Source organism: Hemitrygon akajei, chromosome 15 (genome assembly GCF_048418815.1).
Source record: "Hemitrygon akajei chromosome 15, sHemAka1.3, whole genome shotgun sequence".
In the NCBI taxonomy this organism is placed as follows: domain Eukaryota; kingdom Metazoa; phylum Chordata; class Chondrichthyes; order Myliobatiformes; family Dasyatidae; genus Hemitrygon; species Hemitrygon akajei.
This window is the reverse complement of record NC_133138.1, coordinates 87,012,576-87,035,484: the sequence shown is the minus strand read 5'-3', so window position 1 is coordinate 87,035,484 and position 22,909 is coordinate 87,012,576. Positions and strand designations below refer to the sequence as shown.

Here is a 22,909-nt window from a genome sequence, read left to right as displayed (position 1 = left end):
AAGATCCTGAGAGGCAGGATTTATGAACATTTGGAGAGGTATAATATGATTAGGAATAATCAGCATGGCTTTGTCAAGGGCAGGTCGTGCCTTACGAGCCTGATTGAATTTTTTGAGGATGTGACAAAACACATTGGGGAAGGAAGAGCAGTAGATGTAGTGCATATGGATTTCAGCAAGGCATTTGATAAGGTACCCCATGCACGGCTTATTGAGAAAGTAAGGAGGCATGGGATCCAAGGGGACATTGCTTTGTGGATCCAGAACTAGCTTACCCACAGAAGGCAAAGAGTGGTTGTAGACGGGTCATATTCTGCATGGAAGTCAGTCACCAGTGGTGTGCCTCAGGGATCTGTTCTGGGACCCTTACTCTTCGTGATTTTTATAAATAACCTGGATGAGGAAGTGGAGGGTTGGGTTAGTAAGTTTGCTGATGACACAAAGGTGTTGTGGATAGTGTGGAGGGCTGTCAGAGGTTACAGTGGGACATTGATAGGATGCAAAACTGGGCTGAGAAGTGGCAGATGGAGTTCAACCCAGATAAGTGTGAAGTGGTTCTTTTTGGTAGGTCAAATATGATGGCAGAATATAGTATTAATGGTAAGACTCTTGGCAGTGTGGAGGATCAGAGGGATCTTGGGGTCTGAGTCCATAGGACGCTCAAAGCAGCTGTGCAGGTTGACTCTGTGGTTAAGAAGGCACGTGGTGTATTGGCCTTCATTAATTGTGGAATTGAATTTAGGAGCTGAGAGGTAATGTTGCAGCTGTATAGGACCCTCATCAGACCCCACTTGGAGTACTGTGCTCAGTTCTGGTCACCTCACGACAGGAAGGATGTGGAAGCCATAGAAAGGGTGCAGAGGTGATTTACTAGGATGTTGCCTGGATTGGGGAATATACCTTATGAAAACAGGTTGAGTGAACTCGGCCATTTTTCCTTGGAGTGACGGAGGATGAGAGGTGACCTGATAGAGGTGTATAAGATGATGAGAGAGAGGCATTGATTGTGTGGATAGTCAGAGGCTTTTTCCCAGGGCTGAAATAGTTGCCACAAGAGCACACAGGTTTAAGGTGCTGGGGAGTAGGTACAGAGGAGATGTCAAGGGTAAGTTTTTTACTCAGAGAGTGGCGAGTGTGTGGAATGAACTGCCGGCAACGGTGGTGGAGGCGGATACAATAGGGTCTTTTAAGAGACTTCTGGGTAGGTACATGGAGCTTAGAAAAATAGAGGGCTAGGGGTAACCCTAGTAATTTCTAAGGTAAGGACATGTTCGGCACAACTTTGTGGGCCGAAGGCCCTGTGTTGTGCTATAGGTTTTCTATGTTTCTATGTTTCCTCTTGATTCCTTTTATGAAATCTAAACCTCTCAGCAATAATCAAAGGTTTCATTGAAAAGTGGTCCTTTAACTGTTTCCTCATGAGGCTTATAAATAGACTTAGCAGATCGCACTGGACTGTGTAATAAATTAAACGTAATGGCACCCATCGCAGTCAGAACAGTTGGAACACTAGTATCATCTGAAATTTGATTTGCCAATGCAAAATATTCAAATCTTTCAGCATATGAACTCCATTGCTCTGTAATTTTGTCATAGTCTCATATTTCCAAACGTTGTCACCATTTTCAAACACATTCCCGTTTTAGAAAAGTTAACAAGTCTTATCCCTCCAACGTCCCATCCCGCCCTACGCCCTCTCTCCCCCCTCCCACTCTCACCCTCTCCCCCTCTCTCCCCTCCCTCTCTCCCCCCTCTCTCTCTCCCTCTTCCCTCCTCCCCCTCTTACACTTACCCACCTCTTATTTGTTTTATTTAACTATCCCATTCTCATTCTCTCCCCTTGGATTCTTCATATACCACACTTCCTGTGTCTGTTTTCTCGTGGCATGTGTCTCACCCATATTACACAGTGGATTTTTTTCTCTGAATCAGTAAATAAATATTGTGTGAGCTGTTTTCATTTTGCTCTAGTTGTTATGTTTGTGGTACTGGAAAGCGGGGGGAAGGGTCTCGGCTCAAAACGTCGACATTACTTCTCCCTATAGATGCTGCCTGGCCTGCTGAGTTCCACCAGCATTTTGTGTGTGTTGTCTATAATCCTTGTTAATCATCTACCAGAATGCCTCTCACATTAGATTCAGTGTGTTAACACCCAGGGAAGCTCAACAGCAACCTGTGAGGATTGAAATGTTCATAACAAGGTGCTGAGCTCCATTGTAACTGACCCATCCCGTGAAGGACCATTCTGTCGGTCCCTTCACTCATTCTTTTCCCTACAAGCCTGCAAAATTTGTCACTTTAGATTTGATCCAAATCTCTTAAGAAGATTGCTTTTAAGTCCACTTCCTCCCTTTTGGTCAGTGTGGTTTGCACTGCCTGTCAATATTCATAAGCAACATGTAACTTGAATTTCTATTTTCATTCTCATGCAGGCCAGCATTGAGTAACCTGTACTCCAAAATCTCATTGAAAGAAGAACACATGATAATGTGTCTACTTCATGTTACTTTAGTGAGGTGTACACTAAAGACATGTTGGCGTAATGACACAGGCTATTCTCACACTTCATACATATAACCCACAATGAGTTACATGAGCAGCTTAAGCAAACAATATATTTACAGAATTACTGAAATATTAAAAACAAGACACTCCTTACTGCTTAGCTATAAACACCAACACAACATAGAATGTATTTCCACTCAAATATGTAACATATTGATCTCTATTCAATATACTCCTGTATGTGCTAGTATACACAGTATACTATATAGACATCCACAGTACAGTAAATTTTAAGTTGCCCCCTTCAGACCTAAAGATTTAATATCTTACTCCTGTGGGATATCTTGTCACTCTGCTTGGCAGGTAAGATTTGTGGAAGTGGTTCTGATGCTCTAGACACTTCTTCTCAAACAATTGACTCTGCTCTCTTCAACTGATCAATGTATTGTCTCCAGATGACATCAGACACAACCTCCACTGTGTTGAAGAGTGGTCCAGTTCTGTCCTTAGTCCTTCACCAGGACTGTTTGCCAGGAGTGAAATTTCAAACCACCTTGTTTGAGGAGCCCTCAATTTGTCTCAGCTGTTTGTCCTGTATACTCCTTCTGAGACTATGTTTGAGGACATCCAAATGTGAATGCAAGGGGCGACCCAGGAATAGCATAGTTAGTGAGTTGTTGGGTATGGGAGTGTGCTGTATTGTGATATGCAAGGAGGAAGTTGGTAAGCTTCTGATTGAGTGTCAGTGTAGTGTGTTCCGCTAACCTTGTTTGCAGTTTGTTCTTTGGGCTCTGGACAAACTTTTTTGCCAAATCATTCGTAGCTGGGTGATACAGTGCAGATGTGATCTGTCTTATTTCATTCATTTTCAGGAATGACTGAAACTGTTCCACTGCAAATTGTGGTCCATTGTCATTGACTATGTTCTGGAACCCAGACCTTGGGAAGAGGGTTCTCAACACATCAGTGGTGTGCAAGGCTGTAGTGGAAGCTGTTGGGTGTACTTCTGGCCACTTTATAGCTGCATCCACTACTACCAAGAAATTTGTGCCCATGAATGTCTGGCAAAATCCACGGCAATCTTCTGCAGGCCATTCCTGGGGATGGAGAGGCACTGTCCCTGGCATCTTCTAGGTGTGTTGGCATCCTGAACAGTGCTGATCTATCCCAGGACACCAGACAATGCTTTGAGCCAACACTTTCAGTTTGACCACATCTAGATGACTGGGATTTAACTCCTTCGACACTTTAGTTCTGAGCTTGGATTGTATAACAATTCTCAATCCCCACATAGGGCAACCCATGTCAAAAGCAAGTTCATCCCGGCACTGGTAGTTCTCTTCCATTGTTCATAACATGTGACATGTCTACACCTATACCATAAGACAAGGTGTCACAGGCAAGCTTCACTGGACAATGTGGATTATAATGTATCTGACAACACCATTTCTTTCATCATTTTGGAAGCCACCTCACATTGCTTTGTCCATTACTATTTCTTCCCAATCTGCCATAATGAGTTTAAGGAGTGGAGCCAGGTTTAGCAAGAATCTGTTATAGTAATTGACAAATCCTTAAAAGGACCACAATTGTGACTTGTCCTTTGGCCTTGGGGCATCCACCAATGCTTGAATTTACTCAGTACAATTGTGTAATCCTTGTGTGTCACTGGTGTCAGTAAGTAATGCTTGTTTTAAAGAATTAATACTTCTTGTATCATGATCTGAGCCATTAAACTTCTAATTTTTTTGACAATGTCTTGAGATTTTCGAGATGATCCTTGCCATCCTCACCAAAAACAATAATGTTATTCAGGTGACACCTGGCAGCCTTACCGTAACTGGTCCATAGATTTCTGCCACAGTGCAGGTACAGATGCTATCCCAAAAATAAGCATATTATGGTGATAAAACTCTTCGTGAGTTTTTGTGGTGAGAACCACTTAGGGCTCTTTTTCCATTTCCATCTGTAGATAGGCCTCTGCTAAATCCACTTTGCAGAATTGTTTCCCTTCGTAAAAGTTTGCAAAGATATCCTCTATCCTGGGCAGAGGCTATTGATCTACTTTCAGTGCTGAGTTGATGGTGACTTTAAAATTGTCACCTGCTAGAGCTATCCTCCTTGAATTCTGGAACCACTGTTGTTGCCTATGGGCTCCACTAAACCTTGGAAAGAATTCCTTCAGCCTCCATGTGGCTACTTTGTCACAAATGATGTAAGGAACCAGAAGGGCTTTGTAAAACGTTGGTGTGGCATTTCATTTAAGTCTATTTAACCCTTGATATATTTGTGTTTTCCTTTGCTATCCGTAAGCACAGCTATGGCATCACCCAGTACCTTTCTTAATTTACTTTCAGATGATTATCTTACAGGGGAAATGGCAAGCAAATGGTGAATGGATCTCCAGTCAGTTTGTAGTTGTCTCAGCCAATCATGGTCCCACAATGCTGGCCCTCCTGTTTTTACCATTTGTTATTATTCAGTCATTTAGTGGAGTCCGACTCTTTGTGACCTCATGGGCGATAGGGACCATAGGGTTTTCATGGCAAGATACAGAAGTAAATTGCCAGGCCTTTCTTCCATGCAAATACTGCTGCTGCCCATGTTGGGACCTGGCTAGGTTTAAACTCGGGACCATCTACCTTGAAGTCCAGTGCTGATACCGCTACATCACCAGCCAGCCCATTTGTACCATACGTAAGCCTATTATGACTTGTTGGTTGTTAGATTTTGTTGCTATGGATGCCATTCCCAGAGGAGTTTTCTCCAGTATAATTTCTGAGTTGGATATCTTCATTATCTTTTGAATGCCGTTTAAATTCATTTTGTGAAATGACTGAAACAGCTGAGTCAGTGTCCAATACAATTTTAATTAATTTGTCGTTCACTTCTGGTGTAAGCTATATTGGTTGTCTATTGCTAGTTTTCACATTATAAATTTCAAAGCTCCCCAGTCCTGTGTCACTCTCATCATTATCAGATTTTTCATCAATGGCATGCAAATTAGAGTTGTTTTTGAAATTGCAACTTGACTTTTTATCTTTTTCTCTTCCCTCTGCAGTCCATTTATTTTTGTCCACTGACATGCTCTTTGTATATTTAAATCCGCATTGGTCTGGTATATGAGCCCCTGCCGTAATGGTTCGTAATTTGTTTGGTCAGGCAGGTTTCTATTTAGACGCTGCAATTTTGTTCATGCTCACTTCCATTCCTGACTGCATCTCTGGCTGCTGTTTCCATTGATTTCAACTGTTAAACTCTAAGCCTTTGCACCAAATTGCACTCAGCAAAACTACACTCGTTGCTCATCAGCTATTCAATTTGTTTCAAAATACTGGTCAATTTGTTCAGTTACATCATCCAGTTACCTGTTGCACATCAATCTTTTTAATATAGCCATCTATTTCTTCTTTTTTAAAATTTATCATCACTGTTTATCCATGAATTTTGTCCATTTTCTGCCTTTTTTAAAACTCTAAAATCCCTCTTCCTTTGCGAAGAAAATCCATGCTGCACTTCAACAGGTAGGTAGTTGCCTTGGGTTCATTTTAAAACTTCCTTGTTGCTATTGTTATGTTTTGTACTCAAAATCAAAAGAAAAACACGAGAGCCTAGTATAACATGTCTACTTCATTTTAAGTTAACAAATTTCATGTCACATGCCAGTGATAATAAATCTGATTCTGATTCACTAAGCCATAATGAATTGTATAAACAACAAAAATGCTTAATCAAGCAATAGATTAACAATATTACTGATCTATTAAATACTGATATATCAAACCATGAATATTTAGTTTTGGGAAGATGCTGGGGAACAGCTAAAGGTGCCTAACTGCAATAAACTGAGTCTATGGTCTGGAAAATGAGGGTGTTGATTGATTTGCATCTTAAATCCATTTTGCCAGTTTTCAGATTGCAACAATTAAACGAGTGTCACACAGAAAAGTCATTTGATGGAGGCTGATTATTTCACGTCCCTCTGAATTTGAAGCCCTTGGTTGCAGCCAGTTTGCTAATGATAATATCCAACTTCCAGAAACAGATGTTATCTTAATTCAAATCTCCGATAAATCTGTCAAGAGCTCCAATTACTTTCACCTACAAAGTGTGATAATTCTTGCTCTGTAAGGGAGGTTTTAATTCCCTTCAAAAGAACAACTGCTGATGGCAAGTGAGAGAAGCCCCCTCCACAATCACCACCCTCACCCATCTTCTAAAGCTCTTCCAATGGGTTGTAAGGCTGCTTCCATGTAAGATTGCAAATCCTTTGTCTTTGCTGTCTGCTTCCAGACTGCTCTCCTCTTGTTTGTCATTAATTCCAAAGCTAATGAGTTGTTGAAAGATTAAGAGAATGTGTTGAGTGCATGTTGCAATCCATATACAAAGTGGCTGTAATTGTTCTCATGACACTCAGTATTGGCAATTGCAACATTTATAAAGCAAATTGGAACATGTTGCATTTGCACTGGGGGGAGAGGTGTTTGTCAAGTGCACTGAGCCTGACATCGTTTCTTTGACATTGAAGTCTACATGTAGGTAGGAGCAAGACAGCAATGGGGCGGAGGAAGAGGCAGTGAGTGATGAGGGTCTTCTTTCCTTATGACAGCAGTTCCTCGAAACCCCATAGTTGCTGAAATGGAGGAATGCCTGCTTTATAACTTAAGAGTTATAACGTTTGTTTCAGTGATTGCCACTGGAGAACAAAGCAGTAGTTTGTTTTTGCATCATTTTGTTTTAAACAAAACAGCCTGCAAACTACTTTTCCTTCGTGGCTGCTGTAGGTCTGGGAAATATCCGTTGCTGTCTTCTGCCTGGTCACTGATTCCATTTTGACACAAACATTACCCCACTCACTTTATTCTCTCCACATCCCCAACTCACATTTTGATGGCAAATCGACTCTATGATAGCTCACAGAGCCATCCCATAACTCTGTATTTTCCTGTAACCTACTCTCTATCACATACGTATCAACTCCTCCCACCACAAATAGCAGGGGCAATTTAACCTGTCTTTGGGATGAAACTGAAGCACTCAGGGAAAACACAGGTAGAATATGCAAACTCCACACAAACAGCACAGGAAGTCAGATCACAGCCAAGTCCCTGTATCTGTGAGACAAGAGCCCCAACTGCCAATTAGGCATTGGTGTTATAAAGTCGCCTATTCACATTCTGTTCTTCCTTCCAGGCATCTCAGCAATTGTATACAAGCTGCAGTGCAATAAAGGCAGATCAGTTCGCAGCTTATCCCAACAAAGCAGAGTCTAAATATGATTACCTAGTGCTACCGGCTAAATTCTGCTGGCTCAATGCAGACTGAAAATTAAGCTGCTTCTTCCAGATCTATATGTTTTCTTCTTATCTCATTTAGCATGCTCCCACTCCTATGTCAGTGCAGAATTAATGCTCCTTGACACTATCATTATGTTTTAGTTGATAAATATGTTGGTTATTACTTTTCATTTAAGATGTTGCATTTTATGCTCAAAATAAAATTCATAAAAAACCTGTCAAATTTTTAAGCTTTTTGTGATTTTGATCAGTTTTCACAGTGTAAATAGGGCAAACCTAACCACAGGAAGTGGATTGAAGGCAATTAGTGAAGGGAGAGTAGAAGGTAAATGAGTATTTAAGCAGAATTATTATAATCTTGAATGCATGAGTTTGAAACGATTAGAGCAGATTCAGTGCTAACTTCTGAAAATTAATGTGTGTGTACTTCTAAATAAGGAAATCTTGCAATAAAGCCAGAAGGTGCTTTTAGAGGAAACATAAGAATGCAAACAGTGGAGAGTTGGGAATATTTGCTCGCTTTTTCAGTGGTTTGTTTGCCCAATCCAAGCTCAAAGGACATGACTCTGTGCTGTGTTTGAGTCTGGTGCCTGTTGTGATGCAGCATTCGTGTCTAGTGAGTGATGGTCCAGTACAGTCTGGAAAAGATCGTGTGATACTTGCATGACATTGGTTGGTATTGGCCTTTACAATGGCTCTTATCAGATAGGATTGTGTTTGGATTGCCTTTGTTCTGCTGAAGTAATGGTCTGATTGGATATGGGGGGGGGGGGAGTTTTAATTTTGTACCCTAGTGCATCTCTAATGCTTAGGGGCGAAATGAGTTCCAGTTCAAATTTAATTGTCGTTTAATCAGTCAAACTGGAAGGCAGCCAAACAAAACAGCGTTCCTGTGGGGCCAAGGTAAAACATAGTACCAACAGGCAAACACAGCATACATCACATATAGCACTTACTTATGATAACAGAAAGCCACAGTTACAAAAATATATATAATAATAATATAGCCCAAGTCCCTGAGTGTCATGGCTTGTGGAATAATGGTTTGTGAATATTGTTCTGGAGCCATGTTTCTGCAAGAACATGCCGCAGCAGTTCCTCATTTCACAAAATTGCAGCCACAGGCAAATGCAATTGAGGTTGACTTCCTGTGAGCACTTTGTAGTTTTTTGATGACATCCTTGAGTTAAGGCTCCATCATAATGAAGGTTGGAAGAAATTTACAAGGAACTTAGGACAAAGGTAGATAAATTGGTTTATTATTGTCAAATGTACTGAGATGTGAAGAGAGAAAGAGATTTAAACCCGAGGATGTGAATTTTTGGTAAACCACTAAGTACAAGAGGGGAGAAGGACAAGATCGTCATTGTCTTGAATAAACTGAAATCTGGGCAAACTGAAGGATGGGAGGCATTGGACTCAAGGAGCCTGAAGGAAACATGAACATGAAGGAAGCTGTCAGCACCCAGCACAATGAGTCAGAAATGGGAATGTGTAAGTATTTAGTAGGACTAAGATGTGAAGGTTATCAACAGTCTAGTGAGCAGGGTAAGGAATGGAGCTGGTGAAACTGACCTCCCCAATGAAAGGCTGATGGAGATGGAAGCTCATGCAGGAGTAGGTTATGCAAGAAGATGGGACTGAGGGATGTCTGCTTGACATCAGTGTATGTGTGGACGTCTTTGTATGAGGGTTCCAGAAGTAACAGGTTCAGATTAGCTTATAGCCATTTACACCAGGTTGCAATGAAATTCCTTGCTGACATGAAGCTCACAGAGTGAACAGCATACATGTTAATAACAACAACAAAGATGAGTACAAAATAACTGAATGGTGTAAAGTATATTTGTACAATCTGTAGCAGTGCAAAAAGAAATGCTAAAGTGACAAGAATGGAATTAATAACAGAGGCAAAATTAAGAGTATGAGAATGTGGCAGCACTATCAGTAAAGAGGTGTGAAAGATATGACTGGTTCAGGAGCCTGAAGTTGTCGTTAAGCCTGTTTGCTTAACAGTAGGTAGAAGAGAGAAAAGAGAGTGGACTGGATAGCAGGCATCCTTAACAAAAACATTTAGCCTCTTGAAGGAAAGCACCATGAAGGTGGACTGGAAAAAAGCGAAAAGCTTGTGGTGGACAGACTCCGAATCCAGTTTATTATCATTGACAAATTTCATGAAATTTGTTGTTTTGTGGCAGCAGTGCAGTGCATTACGTAAAAATAAACTAACTTCGAGAAGGCCATCGGTTGGTCAGGGTCAACCATGAATATTATGTCCTAGTTGTATACGTGATTCGCAAACCAGGGCATTACGATATGGAGAGCAAGCTGTTGTCCATGCAGCTGATGAATCCAAAGAAATGGCAAAGACTGATACAGTTTGGCACCAGTGGTCACTGGATTTGCCAGTCAGCATTGAACTCATTGTAGGATTGCCTTAGGGACTCCAGCTCTGGATTTTTCCTCGGAGTTTACTCCTGAAGCCTTCCCCATGAGTAGGTATAGCTGCAAGGTAGTGGAGGTTTGAGATCAGTTTTCCTCCTACAGGATGAGCTGCCAACGCAGCTGACAAGCCCAATCTGCCCAAAGTGACTGGTTTTAAAGTGCCAGTAACTTGCCTTTACCCCTTCTTCTGTAAGTAGAAATGGTCCTGCTGGGCTTAGTAGCTAAGGCGCATATGGTGGCCAGGATCTGCTTGTCAGAGGCTATTTAACACACAAGCCATTGGGAGAATTTAATTGGTAGTGGGAGCTTATCCCCACTACCTCCTCTTGCTATGGCAACCTTAAGGAACCAAATAAGTTGCAACAAGAAATATATATATATATATATAGATATATATATATATAGTCTCTTCAGAAATCTGATGGCAGAGGGGAAGAAGCTGTTCCTAAAATGTAGAGTATATGTTTTAATGTTCCCAAACCTCCTCCTTGATGATAGCATGAAAAGAGGGCTTGGCCTGGAGGAAGAGTCCTTAATGATAGATGCCTCTTTTTTTGAGTTACCACCTTTTGAAGATATCGTCAGTGGTGTGGAGGCCTTTAACCACTGGACAGTGGGTTTCATCAGTCTGGAGCAGAACAGTTGCCATACCAGGTTGAGTTGTAACCTAGGATACTTTCTGTAGCACATCAGTAGAGGTTTAAGAGAACTCTTATGAACTGGTGGGACATTCTCAATTACATCTGTGTGAAGTAACCAAAGGGAAGCCAAAGATGCCTGGGTGTGCATTCATAGGGATGTACAGTAACATTGTAAGAGCAGGCAGAATGTTGGGGGCGTAAGAGCAGAGGTCACGGCAAGAGAATGTGGAGGAAAAATTCACAGTTACAGACAAAATAACTTCTAATTTGATTAGAGGCACATCAGGCCATTTTTGCCAGTAGCCCTATAGTGTATGAAGCATTCTGCATCTGAAAATTGTCTTTCCCCTATGGATACAGGATGGCTGTGTTCCTGTAGAATGGCCAGAGTGTGGGAATCCCCATGATAGTCACAGCTCACCAAAAGGTATAAATAGTAACATGTTATACCAGCATACCCTTATGTCCCAGAAGAATGCTTTGATTTAAGACTTGGGTTAAGGACCATGTTAATTTTCCCTGTTGTCTAACTAGTCATTGGCTCATCCTTGCAACCAGAGATGAGCTTCAAGGAACGATCTTGGTTATGCACACCAGAGTCTGGTTTAGGTGTCAGAATGGCAGGACACTGCCATTTTCACAATTCTTTTCAAAGATCTGTAACATTGGACATTGAATTCAGAGAGTTGGGAATGATCATACCTATTTCCATCCTTCCTCCTAAGGCAGCCTCATCAGGAAACCAGAGACAGTCTACTGGATCTCCAGTCTTCTGAATCCTTGAGTGATTCCCAGATAAAACTGATCTTGCCATGGATGAGGGAGGATTAGGAAATGGAAAAAGGAGGTTGTGTCTGGTTTTCTGACTTGGAGAGAGTGATGTCCTCCTTACAACACAAACAAAGACCATTCCCATTTTATTCTGTTACCAACTGTTGCCTACAAACTCAACTCCCTTGGGACTTACTATCAATCTCAGCAGTGGACCAAGAACATACTGGGAAAGGATGAGGGTGCAACACATCTGGCCCCCCAGGCTTAATACCCAAGAACTCCAGGACATTTCCATTCCTTGAACTGGGCCCCCAACCCAATGGGAAAAAAACTATTGTTTGTTTTCTTACTACCCCCTCCATGCTGATCAATGCATGGTGTCTGCACTGCATCATGGGAAGCCTCTCAGGTGCAGGGAGTGTGGTCATTCAGCCACCATGACTGGATGAGGTGAATATAGCAGACCAGTGTGGGCGTGATCCAATTTGACCCACCACTGGAAAATAACACTGGAGAGGTTAGAATAGGGGAGAAGGAAATAGTGGAGGAACTAAATAAGTATTTTCTATCAGCCGTCACTGTGGAAGACACTAGTAGTATGCCGGCAATTTGAGGCTGTCAGGGGGCAGAAGTGAGTCCAATTGCTATTACTCAGGAGAAGGTGCTTGGAAAGCTGAAAGGTCTGAAGGTAGAAAAGTCACCTGGACCAGATGGACCACACTACAGGGTTCTGAAAGAGGCAGCTGCAGAGATTGTGGAGGAATTAATAATGATTTTTCATGAATCACTAGATTCTGGCATGGTTATGGAGGACAGGAATATTTCAAATATCATTCCATTCTTCAAGAAGTGAGGAAGGCAGAAGAAAGGAAATTATAGGCCAGTTAGTCTGACCTCAGTGGTTGGGAAAATGTTGGAGTTGGTTATTAAGCATGAAGTGTCAGGGTACTTAGAGGAGGCACATGATAAAATAGGCCAAAGTCAGCAAGGTTTCCTTGAGGGAATCAGTTGGAATACTTTGAAGAAATAAGAAGGATTGACAAAGGAGAATCAGTGGATATTGTGTACTGAAGGTCTTTGACAAGGTGCCGTGTAAGGCTACTTAACAAGATTCAGGCTTCTGCATCTCCAATGAGGAGATGTAATGAGGAATGTAATGAGGAAAAAGCCATGTACCAGATGGTGGAGTTCCTTCAAGATGGAAGGTGCCTTCTTGAGGCATTGCCTCTTGAAGATGTCTTTGATGGTAGGGAGTCTTATGCCCATGTTGAACTGTAGGAATTTGCTGGAGTCTTTGGTGACATAACAAATCTCAAATTTCTAACGAAGATGGTATGCCTTCTTCATAATTACATCAATGTGTTCAGCCCAGGACAAATTCTCCAACCCGTTGACAGCCAGGAACTTGAAGCAGGTCACCCTTTCCTTCGCTGACCCCTCAATGAGGAATGGTATGTGTTCTCCTGACTTCCCTTTTCTAAATCAATTCCTTTGTCAAGGTTGTTGTTGCAACACCACTCAACCAGCTGATTTTTCTCATTTCTATATGCTTCCTCGTCACCACCTAGATTTTATCAACATTAGTAATGTCATCTGTGAATTTATATAAACGTTTGAGCTGGGGATAGCCACACAGTCCTGAGTAGAGCAGTGGGTATGCAGCATCTTTGTGGTGTACCTTTGTTGATTGTCAGTGAGGAGGAGATGTTATTACCGATCTGCACTGGCTGTGGTCTCCCAAGGAGGAAGTGCAGGATCCATTTGCAGAGGAGGTACAGAGGCCCACATTTAGAAGTTTGGTGATTATTACTGAGAGGATTATGGTATTGAACATCGAGCTGTAATTGATAAACAGCAGCCTGATGTGTGTTTGCTGTTGTCTACCTGCTCCAAAGCACCTAGACAACAATACCTCTCAAGTTGGTGAGTAAGATGTCAAGACCCTGCAGGCTCTGAGCAGTCATACAGCTTGGAAACTGGCCCTTTGGCCAACTGGTTCATGGTCACAGCACTTATCCCATATCTTTTTAAACCTTTCCTGTCCATGTACCTGGCCTGCCAACTATCTTTAAAGTTGTTATTGTACCTGCCTCAACCACTTGCTCTTGCAGCTCATTCCATAAACCCATTGCCCTCTGTGTAAAACAAAAGTAGCATCTCATGTCCCCTCTAAATCTTTTCTCTCTCACCTTAAACCTATGCCCCTTATTTCTTGGCCTCCTAGGGCCCCTCATCATGTTGTAGATAGAGATGAGAAGGAATATCTTCACTCTGAGAGTGTGAACCTTTGCAATTCACTATTTAAAAGGACCATGGTGACATATGATGTACAATATTGCTAAATATTTAAGAATGTACATTTCTGAACATAAAAGGCATGAAGGGTATGGGCAAAGAATAGATACATGGCATTGAAATAGACAATCACAGTAAATGGCAGAACAGGCTCCAGACCCCAACACCTTCTCCTGCTCCTGTTTCCTAGTTTCTGTTTGTGCTGTCTGCCAAAGGCTGCTTAGTTAACAAGTAACTAGACTATACCTTTATGGTAATTGACAGCAGTGATTAAACTGATGAATACATTGCATTGGAAACCCCAGGTTTCTCACGATTATCTCTTTTTTGAGGTAGCTGCACCAGAGATGTTTTGTCTTGCAGCAATGATGGCAACTGAGATTGCCGGCATTGGGCATGGTTGCATCCTATCTCAATGTCAGGTGCATTTACTGTTCCATTTGCCCTACATCTTGTCATGATCTTACCTTGGCTAAGTTGACTGGTTTTGGTAAAATTCTCCACACCTTCATGCACCAGTAGACAGGCTATTTTGTGTAGGTGTTCCATTGCTTTTCTAATGATGTAGACAATGGTGGTTGGTGGGTCGGATGGCACAGTGATACAGAGATGCGAATTTTCCCCAATTAGCCAAGTGAGAATGGTGTAGTGCACAATGGAAGATGTCCTTACTCTATAGATATATATATATCTATATCTATCACATCTTGTGTTCACTAGGGACTAACGATTGGTTATTTTCCCTTAATTTCTGTGGACAAACTAGTTTGTGATGTAAAGTCTAAGAACAACTTTCCAGATTTGGTCAGCTCTGGAGCGACACTGAAATCCAGCAATAGGTATCTTCCCATGCGAATAAAAATGTTTCTTTGGTAGCACATCAACTTGATGGGCTGTGAACTGCCCAGATGGCAAGAGCTGAGATTAATTATAAGCATATACATCCTTATTAATATTCAGAAGAAACAAACTCCCACACATACCTCTGTAGTAAGTGAACTGGTCGTGCTTGTTGTGATGTTTTCCTGGTGACTGAGTTGCAGCAATAATTTAGATGCTCCATTCTCTTGGGTACAGAATGTATTTCGGTACATATGTTGTAGCCTTTCAGTTCAGCTGTACGGGTAAGATTGCCAGAAAGTAAATGGGAGCCACAACAGTTTGTGGTGCTCTACTTTAGAAGTATGAAATCAGAGTGAAGGACTTTGTGCTGTAGGATCAGTGAAATGAACTCTTGGGGATGGTTTAATCTAAGCTTGGACTTCTGAAGTTGTAGGTTGAAATGAAAACATTAGAATGACTGGGAATAAAAAGGAATCTTAATTTCATCAGAGTATAGGATTGGATGTTTACAGGTAACAGAAGATGAGAACAGCAGTCAATATTTTGGTTTAGACTGATTTTCCAGATTTTCATTGATGAGGATGTAAAGGTTTGCATAATATAACTGCTATCTGTTTCACGATCCCTGGAATCCCTCCAAATCAATTCCCCTCTTGTAACAATGGAGAATTGCTCAGAACTCGTTTTATTACAATGCTCCTTCCAGCAGGCTTCTCTGGGAATTGCAGTGCACCTCCAATACGATCATTCTCATCTCCATTGAATGGATGGGCAAGCTAGGGCAGGCCAAGAGCAGAAGGTAAATCACTACTGGGACATGTATCTTGTGCAATACAAAGAACTATGTTCAGTATGCAGCAGAGGCACATAGCGCAATCCGAGATTAAAGGTTAGATATTGTTTGCAATTATTCCAGTTGTTGGAGTAGATAGGGAAACTATTTCCACTGATTGGGCAGTGCAGAACAAAAAACTAATAGCATTAAACAAATAGTGACCACTGCTCGCAAAATTTTGGTTGGAGGCCCAGCCTCTTTCCCTTCCCTGATAGAATTCTCACCCCAAGAATTAGCCTGGTGATTCTGTAATGCAACTATAGTCCTTCCTAAATAAGGGAACCAGAAATGTGCAGAGTAATCAAAAAGTGACCTCACCAGCACTCTGTACAACTGTTACCAGTTGCCTCTGTTTCTAAACTTAAACTTATTTGCAACAAAGAGCACCGTATCTGTTGCCTTAATTAGCTGCTGATTTTGCCTGCTGACTTTTTGAGATTCATGCAAATTTCTCTATATTTATTTTCAGTCTCTCCATTGTGATAATAATCTGACTTTTGATTCCTCTTACTGAAGTGCATGATATCACATTTTCCAAGCTCTCTTTTCATCCACTTATCCATATCCATATCCTGTGGCAGAGTCACAGCACCATCATCATCACCCTTGGTTAATTGTCTCCTGTAATAGGTGGGTGATAGAAGAGTGGTGGGGGAGGCAGAATGTGACTAGAGGGAGTTACTCAACATGTGAGAGAGAATAGGTTGGTTGTGGAGGGAATTCAATACGAAGTGAATGACGTTCAGTGAGAACAGAAACGTTAACTATTTCTCTCTCCACGCTCTATTCCTAACCTGAGTAATTTCAGCACTTAGGCTTTATTTGGGGTGACTGAAGAATGGGAGAATGTAGTGATAAGGAGAGGAGATACAAAGCAGTTGGTAATGCAGACTGATGCAAGGATATAGAAGTTTGCAAAGTAAACTATTTATGGAAATTACCAAAGGAATTTGGAATAAAAATGCTCGTTATTGAAGTGGCAGTAACTTGTCACTTTTCCCTTTGGTTCTGGATATTGAGTTCAACAGATTTAGATAATCAGCATTTCAGCATCTTTATTCTAAATGTTCTCACAATTTCAGCTAACTCTAGCACATTTTTAACTCCACGTCCTTTGTTATCTTCAATTAGACAATAAGACATATGAGCAGAATTAGGCCGTTTGGCTCATTGAATCTATTCCACCAATCAATCATGGCAGATTTATTATCCCTCTCAACCCCATTCTCCTGTCCTGTCCACATGACCTTTGAGCCTTTACTAATCAAGAACCTTTAAATTATGTAATTAGAGGTAGAATCTCAGGTGGTGACGAGAGGGCATACAGGAGTGAGATATATCAACTCATGGAGTGGTGCCGCAGCAACAACCTGGCACTCAACGTCAGTAAGACGAAAGAGCTGATTGTGGACTTCAGGAAGGGTAAGACAAAGAAACACACACCAATCCTCATAGAAGGATCAGAAGTGGAGAGAGTGAGCAGCTTCAAGTTCCTGGGTGTCAAGATCTCTGAGGATCTAACCTGGTCCCGACATATTGATGTAGTCATAAAGAAGGCAAGACAGCAACTATACTTTATTAGGAGTTTGAAGAGATTTGGTATGTCAACAAGTATGCTCAAAAACTTCTTGTATTTGCACTTTGGAGAGCATTCTGACAGGTTGCATCACTGTCTGGTATGGAAGGGCTACTGCACAGGACCAAAAGAAGCTGCAGAAGGTTGTAAATCTAGTCAGCTCCATCTTGGGTACTAGCCTACAAAGTTTCCAGGACATCTTTAGGAAGTGCTGTCTCAGAAAGGCAGCATACATCATTAAGGACCTCCAGCACCCAGGACATGCCCTTTTCTCACTGTTACCATCAGGTAGGAGAGACAGAAGCCTGAAGGCACACACTCAGTGATTCAGGAAAGCTTCTTCCCCTCTGCCATTTGATTCTTAAATGGTCTTTGAAGCTTTGGACACTACCTCACTTTTTTAATATACGGTATTTCTGTTTTTGCACATTTTTTAAGTAATCTATTCAATATACATAATTGCTTTACTTGTTTATTATATCTTTTTTTTCTCTCTGCTAGATTATGTATTGCATTGAACTGCTGCTGTTAAGTTAACAAATTTCACGTCACATGCCGGTGATAATAAACCTGATTCTGATTCTGATAGAGGTGTATAAGATGATGAGAGGCATTGATTGTGTGGATAGTCAGAGGCTTTTTCCCAGGGCTGAAATGGCTAACATGAGAGGGCACAGTTTTAAGATGCTTAGAAGTAGCTACAGAGGAGATGTCAGGAGTAAGTTTTTTATGCAGAGAGCGGTGAGTGCGTGGAATGGGCTGCCAGCAACGGTGGTGGAGGTGGATACAATAGGGTCTTTTAAGAGACTCCTGGATAGGTACATGGAGCTTAGAAAAATAGAGGGCTATAGGTAACCTTAGGTACTTTTTAAGTACATATTCAGCACAATATTGTGCGCTGAAGGGCCTGTATTGTGCTGTAGGTTTTCTATGTTTCTATGTAATCTCAAAAATTGGAAGATCAGGTGTCTTGTATGGAGACCAAATTAATATTTAAGTTTGACCTTTCGTCAGAACTGAGAAAAGCTGGAAACCAGCACATTATGAAAACACACAAAATTCTGAAGACACTGGAAATCTTGTACAACACCCAGAAAATGATGGAGAAATTCAGCAAATCAGATTGCATCTCAGGAGGAGAATAAATAGTTAACGCTTACGTCAGAGATCCATGCAGACATGTCAGAATGGGATGGGATGTCAAATTGAAATGGGAAGCCACCGTGAGATCTTGCCTTTGGGGTGAAGGTGGTCGTCAAAACAGTCCCCCAATATGCACTGGTTCTCAACAACGTAGAGGAGGAGGAGGATGCCTACGGCTGTCTCTACTGCCATGATGAGGCCAGACTCTCATATTCTCATAGAGGGAACAGCACCTCATATTCATCTGGGGAGCCTCCAACCTGATGGCATGAACATTAATTTCTCTAACCTGGTAATTACTTCCCCTTCAACTCTGGAGAATTCCCATCCACTGCTACCAAGCTCATAGTTCTCTTATCCAGCACAGCTCACTTCTACCTCCTACCCAAGATCCACAAACCTGATTATCCAGGTAGGCCCAATGTCTCTGCCTGCTTCTGCCACTCTGAACTCGAGTCCTCACTCGATTCCATCACCCTTGATTCAGTAAACACAAAGTACACTGCAGATGCTGTGGTCAAATCAAACCATACAAAAAAGCTGGATGAACTCAGCAGGTCGGGCAGCATCCATTGAAAGAAGCAGTCAACGTTTCAGGTCGAGACCCTTCATCAGGACTAAAGAAGGAGGGGGAAGGGGCCCTATAAAGAAGGTGGGGGGAGGGTGGAAAACCAATCTATTGCATCTGGTGCTCCCGGTGTGGCCTCCTCTACATCGGCGAGACCCGACGCAGATTGGAGGACCACTTCGTCGAGCACCTAAATCACTCGGTGGAAAGATCAAGGGGTGGGGGAGGGGAAGCAGGGAGGGGATAGGCAGGAGAGGTGAAGAAGGAATCTAAGGGGAAAGCACTATGGGTAGTAGAAGAAGACAGAGTCATGAGAGGTGATAGGCAGCTAGAAGAGGAGACAGAGTGAAGGTGGGATGGGGGAAGGGAGAGGGAGGGAATTACTGGAAGTTGGAGAATTCGATGTTCATATCAAGGGGCTGGAGACTACCCAGACGGTATATGAGATGTTGTTCATTCAGCCGAAGTTTGGCCTCATCATGGCAGTAGAGGAGGCCATGTATGGACATATCCAAATGGGAATGTGAAGGAAAGTTGAAGTGAGTGGCAACCGGGAGATCCTGTCTGTTGTGGCGGATGGAGCGTAGGTGCTCGATGAAGCGGTCCCCCAATCTGCGTCGGGTCTCGCTGATGTAGAGGAGGCCGCACCAGGAGCACTGGATGCAATAGATTACCCCAACAGACTCGCAAGTGAAGTGTTGCCTCACCTGGAAGGACTGTTTGGGGCCCTGCATGGTGGTGAGAGAGGAGGAGTAGGGACAGGTGTAGCATTTACGCTTGCAGGGATAAGTGCCAGGTGGGAGATCTGTGGGGAGGGATGTGTGGACCAGGCAGTCGTGGAGGGAACGATCCCTGCGAAAAGCAGAGAGGGGTAGAGAGGGAAAGATGTCCTTAGTGGTGGGGTCCTGTTGAAGGTGGTGGAAGATGCAGAGGGAGTCAATCTCCAGAGATGGAGACCAAGAAAGACTTTGCCTCTAACTTTCACCCAGCCCTCAAATTCACTTGGTTCATCTCAGACACTTCTCTCCCCTTTTTCAATCTCTCGGTCTCCATCTCTGGAGATAGACTGTCCACTGGCATCTTCTATAAACCCACTGACTCCCATAACTACCTTGATTATACCTCTTCCCACCCTGCCAAATGCAAAAATTCTATTCCCTATTCCCAGTTCCTCTGTCTCTGCCGCATCTGCTCCAGGGATGAGGCTTTCCGTTCCAGGACATCCCAAATGTCCTCTTTCTTTAAGAATTGTGGTTTCCCTTCTGGCGTCATCAATGATGCCCTCACCCACATCTCCTCCATTTCCCGCACTTCGGCCCTCACCCCATCACCACAACAGGGACCATGTCCCCCTTGTCCTCATCTATCACCCCACCAGCCTCCGGATCCAGCATATTATCCTCCACAACTTCCGCCACCTTCAACAGGCACAACAGACAGGATCTCCCGGTTGCCACTCACTTCAACTCTCCTTCACATTCCCATTCGGGTATGTCCATACATGGCCTCCTTTACTGCCATGATGAGGCCAAACTTTGGTTGGAGGAACAACATCACATATACCGTCTGGGTAGTCTCTAGCCCCTTGGTATGAACATCGAATTCTCCGGTAATTCCCTCCCTCTCCCTTCCCCCATCCCACCGTCACTCTGTCTCCTCTTCTAGCTGCCTATCACCTCTCATGACTCTGCCTTCTTCTACTATCCATAGTGCTTTCCCCTTACATTCCTTCTTCACCTCTCCTGCCTATCCCCTCCCTGCTTCCCCTTCCCCACCCCTTGATCTTTCCTCTGATTGGTTTTTCACCTTTCCCCTCCCCCCACCTTCTTTATAGGGCACCTGCCCCCTCCTTCTTTAGTCCTGATGAAGGGTCTCGACCCAAAACGTTGACTGCTTCTTTCAACAGATGCTGTCCGACCTGCTGAGTTCATCCAGCTTTTTTGTACACCCTTCCCACCTACATCTGCAACACTTCTCATGCTCTCCATCTCCTCAATAACTCTCAGTCTCTTCAGTAACTCAATTTCCTGGCTTTGACTGCTTCATTTTCACTATGGATCTCCAGACCCTATACACTTCTATTCAACCTCCAACCTGATGGCATGAACTTTGATTTCTCTAACTTCCATTAATGCCCCTCCTCCCCTTCTTGCCCCATCCCCTATTTTTTAATTTTAATTTTATCTTTTTCTCTCTTTCCCTCTCAGAATAACTCCTTGCCTGTTCTCCATCTTCCTCTGGTGCTCCCCTCCCCCTTTCTTTCTTCCAAGGCCTTCCGTCCTATGATACTGCTCCTTCTCCAGCTGTGTATCCCTTTTGACAATCAATTTTCCAGCTCTTAGCTTCATCCCTCCCCCTCCTGTCTTCTCCTATCATTTCGGGTCTTCCCTTCCCCTCCCACTTTCAAATCTCTTACTATCTCTTATTTTCCGTTAGTCCTGATGAAGGGTCTTGACCCGAAACGTCGTCTGTACTTCTTCCTATAGATGCTGCCTGGCCTGCTGCGTTCCACCAGCATTTTGTGTGTATTGCTTGAATTTCCAGCATCTGCAGATTTCCTCGTGTATCACATTCTAGTTATCATTTTACCCTCCTCCTACCTTTTTACTCTATTGTCTTCACCCTTGCTTTCCAGTACTGACGAAGAGTCTTGGCCCAAAACATTGACTGTTCATTCATTTCCATAGATGCTGCCTGACCTGCTGAGTTCCTCCAGAATTTTGTGTGTGTTGCTTTGGATTTTCAGAATCTGCAGACTTTTTGTATTAAAGTCAATTTATAATTGTGTTTAATATTGTGGCTTTCTGGAGACTTACATAAATAATGCTATGTTGGCCTAATTGTTTAATGAATTGTGCAGTGACTTTGGGATGACATAAGTCGTAGATACTACTATTGAGACAATGTATACCCTGTTTATGTTCCATAGTCTTTCAATTTCCTTTTAAATCAGCATATTTCTGGTGTTTTTCATTTACTGATTTCTGTATGTTGTGTGTGTTTGGAATGGCTATATCCATTAAGTAAGTTGTTCTTGTTTGTTTATCCTGTATTATTATGGACTGTCCTATCTGTAATAATAGTTCAGTCATTATACAATTTGTAGCCCTCTCACTCTTATTATGCTTTGATATGAACAGAAGGCTTGTTATCCGAAACTTGAGTTAAGTCCATTTTAAGTGCAAAGATTCAAAGTGGTTGGAGCATTGCATTATGATTGGGGTTGTACCATATGGTTCAAAAGCCAAATAGTGGAAAGGGAGTAGATGTTCTTGAACATCATGGTGTGGGACTTAAGGCATCTGTACTTCCTGCCGATGGTAGCTGTGGGAAGATGGCATGGCTCAGATGGTGGGGATTTTTGATGATAGATTTTGCTTTCATGAGGCAGCACTTGATGTCGATATTTCCAATAGCAGGAAAGGATGATTGGGCTGAGTCCACTACTCTCTGTAGCTTCTTATTTTCCTGTGCATTTTAATTGCCATTCCTATTGTCATACAATGATGCTCCAGTCAGAATACTTTCAACAGTACATCTCTAAATTTATATGCTCTGATAAATATATACTGGAGCCTATGAGATGGCTTTCTTATCCCCTAACCGTGGCTTCCCTAAACTCAACAGGGCTGTCAACTGTATTCCATTCCCCACACTTCTGATCTCAGATCTTCACCATCCCATCCACAGCAAGGATATGGACTGCTTGTCCTCATCTTTCCCCCTCTGCTCTCCACATCATCAGTCAATGCCTGTAATTTTACTACCTTTATTGTAATGCCACCAAGTATAACTTCCCATCTGAGCACTCTGAAAAGTCTACTCCTTTGACCAATCTCCAGTTTCCCTTTCATCTCAACCAACACACATGCCCGCCCTCATGGCACCTTTGCATGCAACAGCAGCCCTTTTACCTCTTCCAATCCCACTATCCAGAGATGCCAAGTGAAATGGCAATTCACCCATACTGGTTCCATTGTAATATTC

The 22,909-nt window shown here is 42.5% G+C and overlaps 1 protein-coding gene across 6 annotated transcripts in view; it reads left to right on the top strand.

Moving 5' to 3' along the window:
- Positions 1-22,909, top strand: part of LOC140739522 (serine/threonine-protein phosphatase 2A 55 kDa regulatory subunit B beta isoform) — an 846,310-nt gene that overhangs the window by 549,176 nt on the left and 274,225 nt on the right. The gene's annotated exons all lie outside the window — the stretch shown is intronic.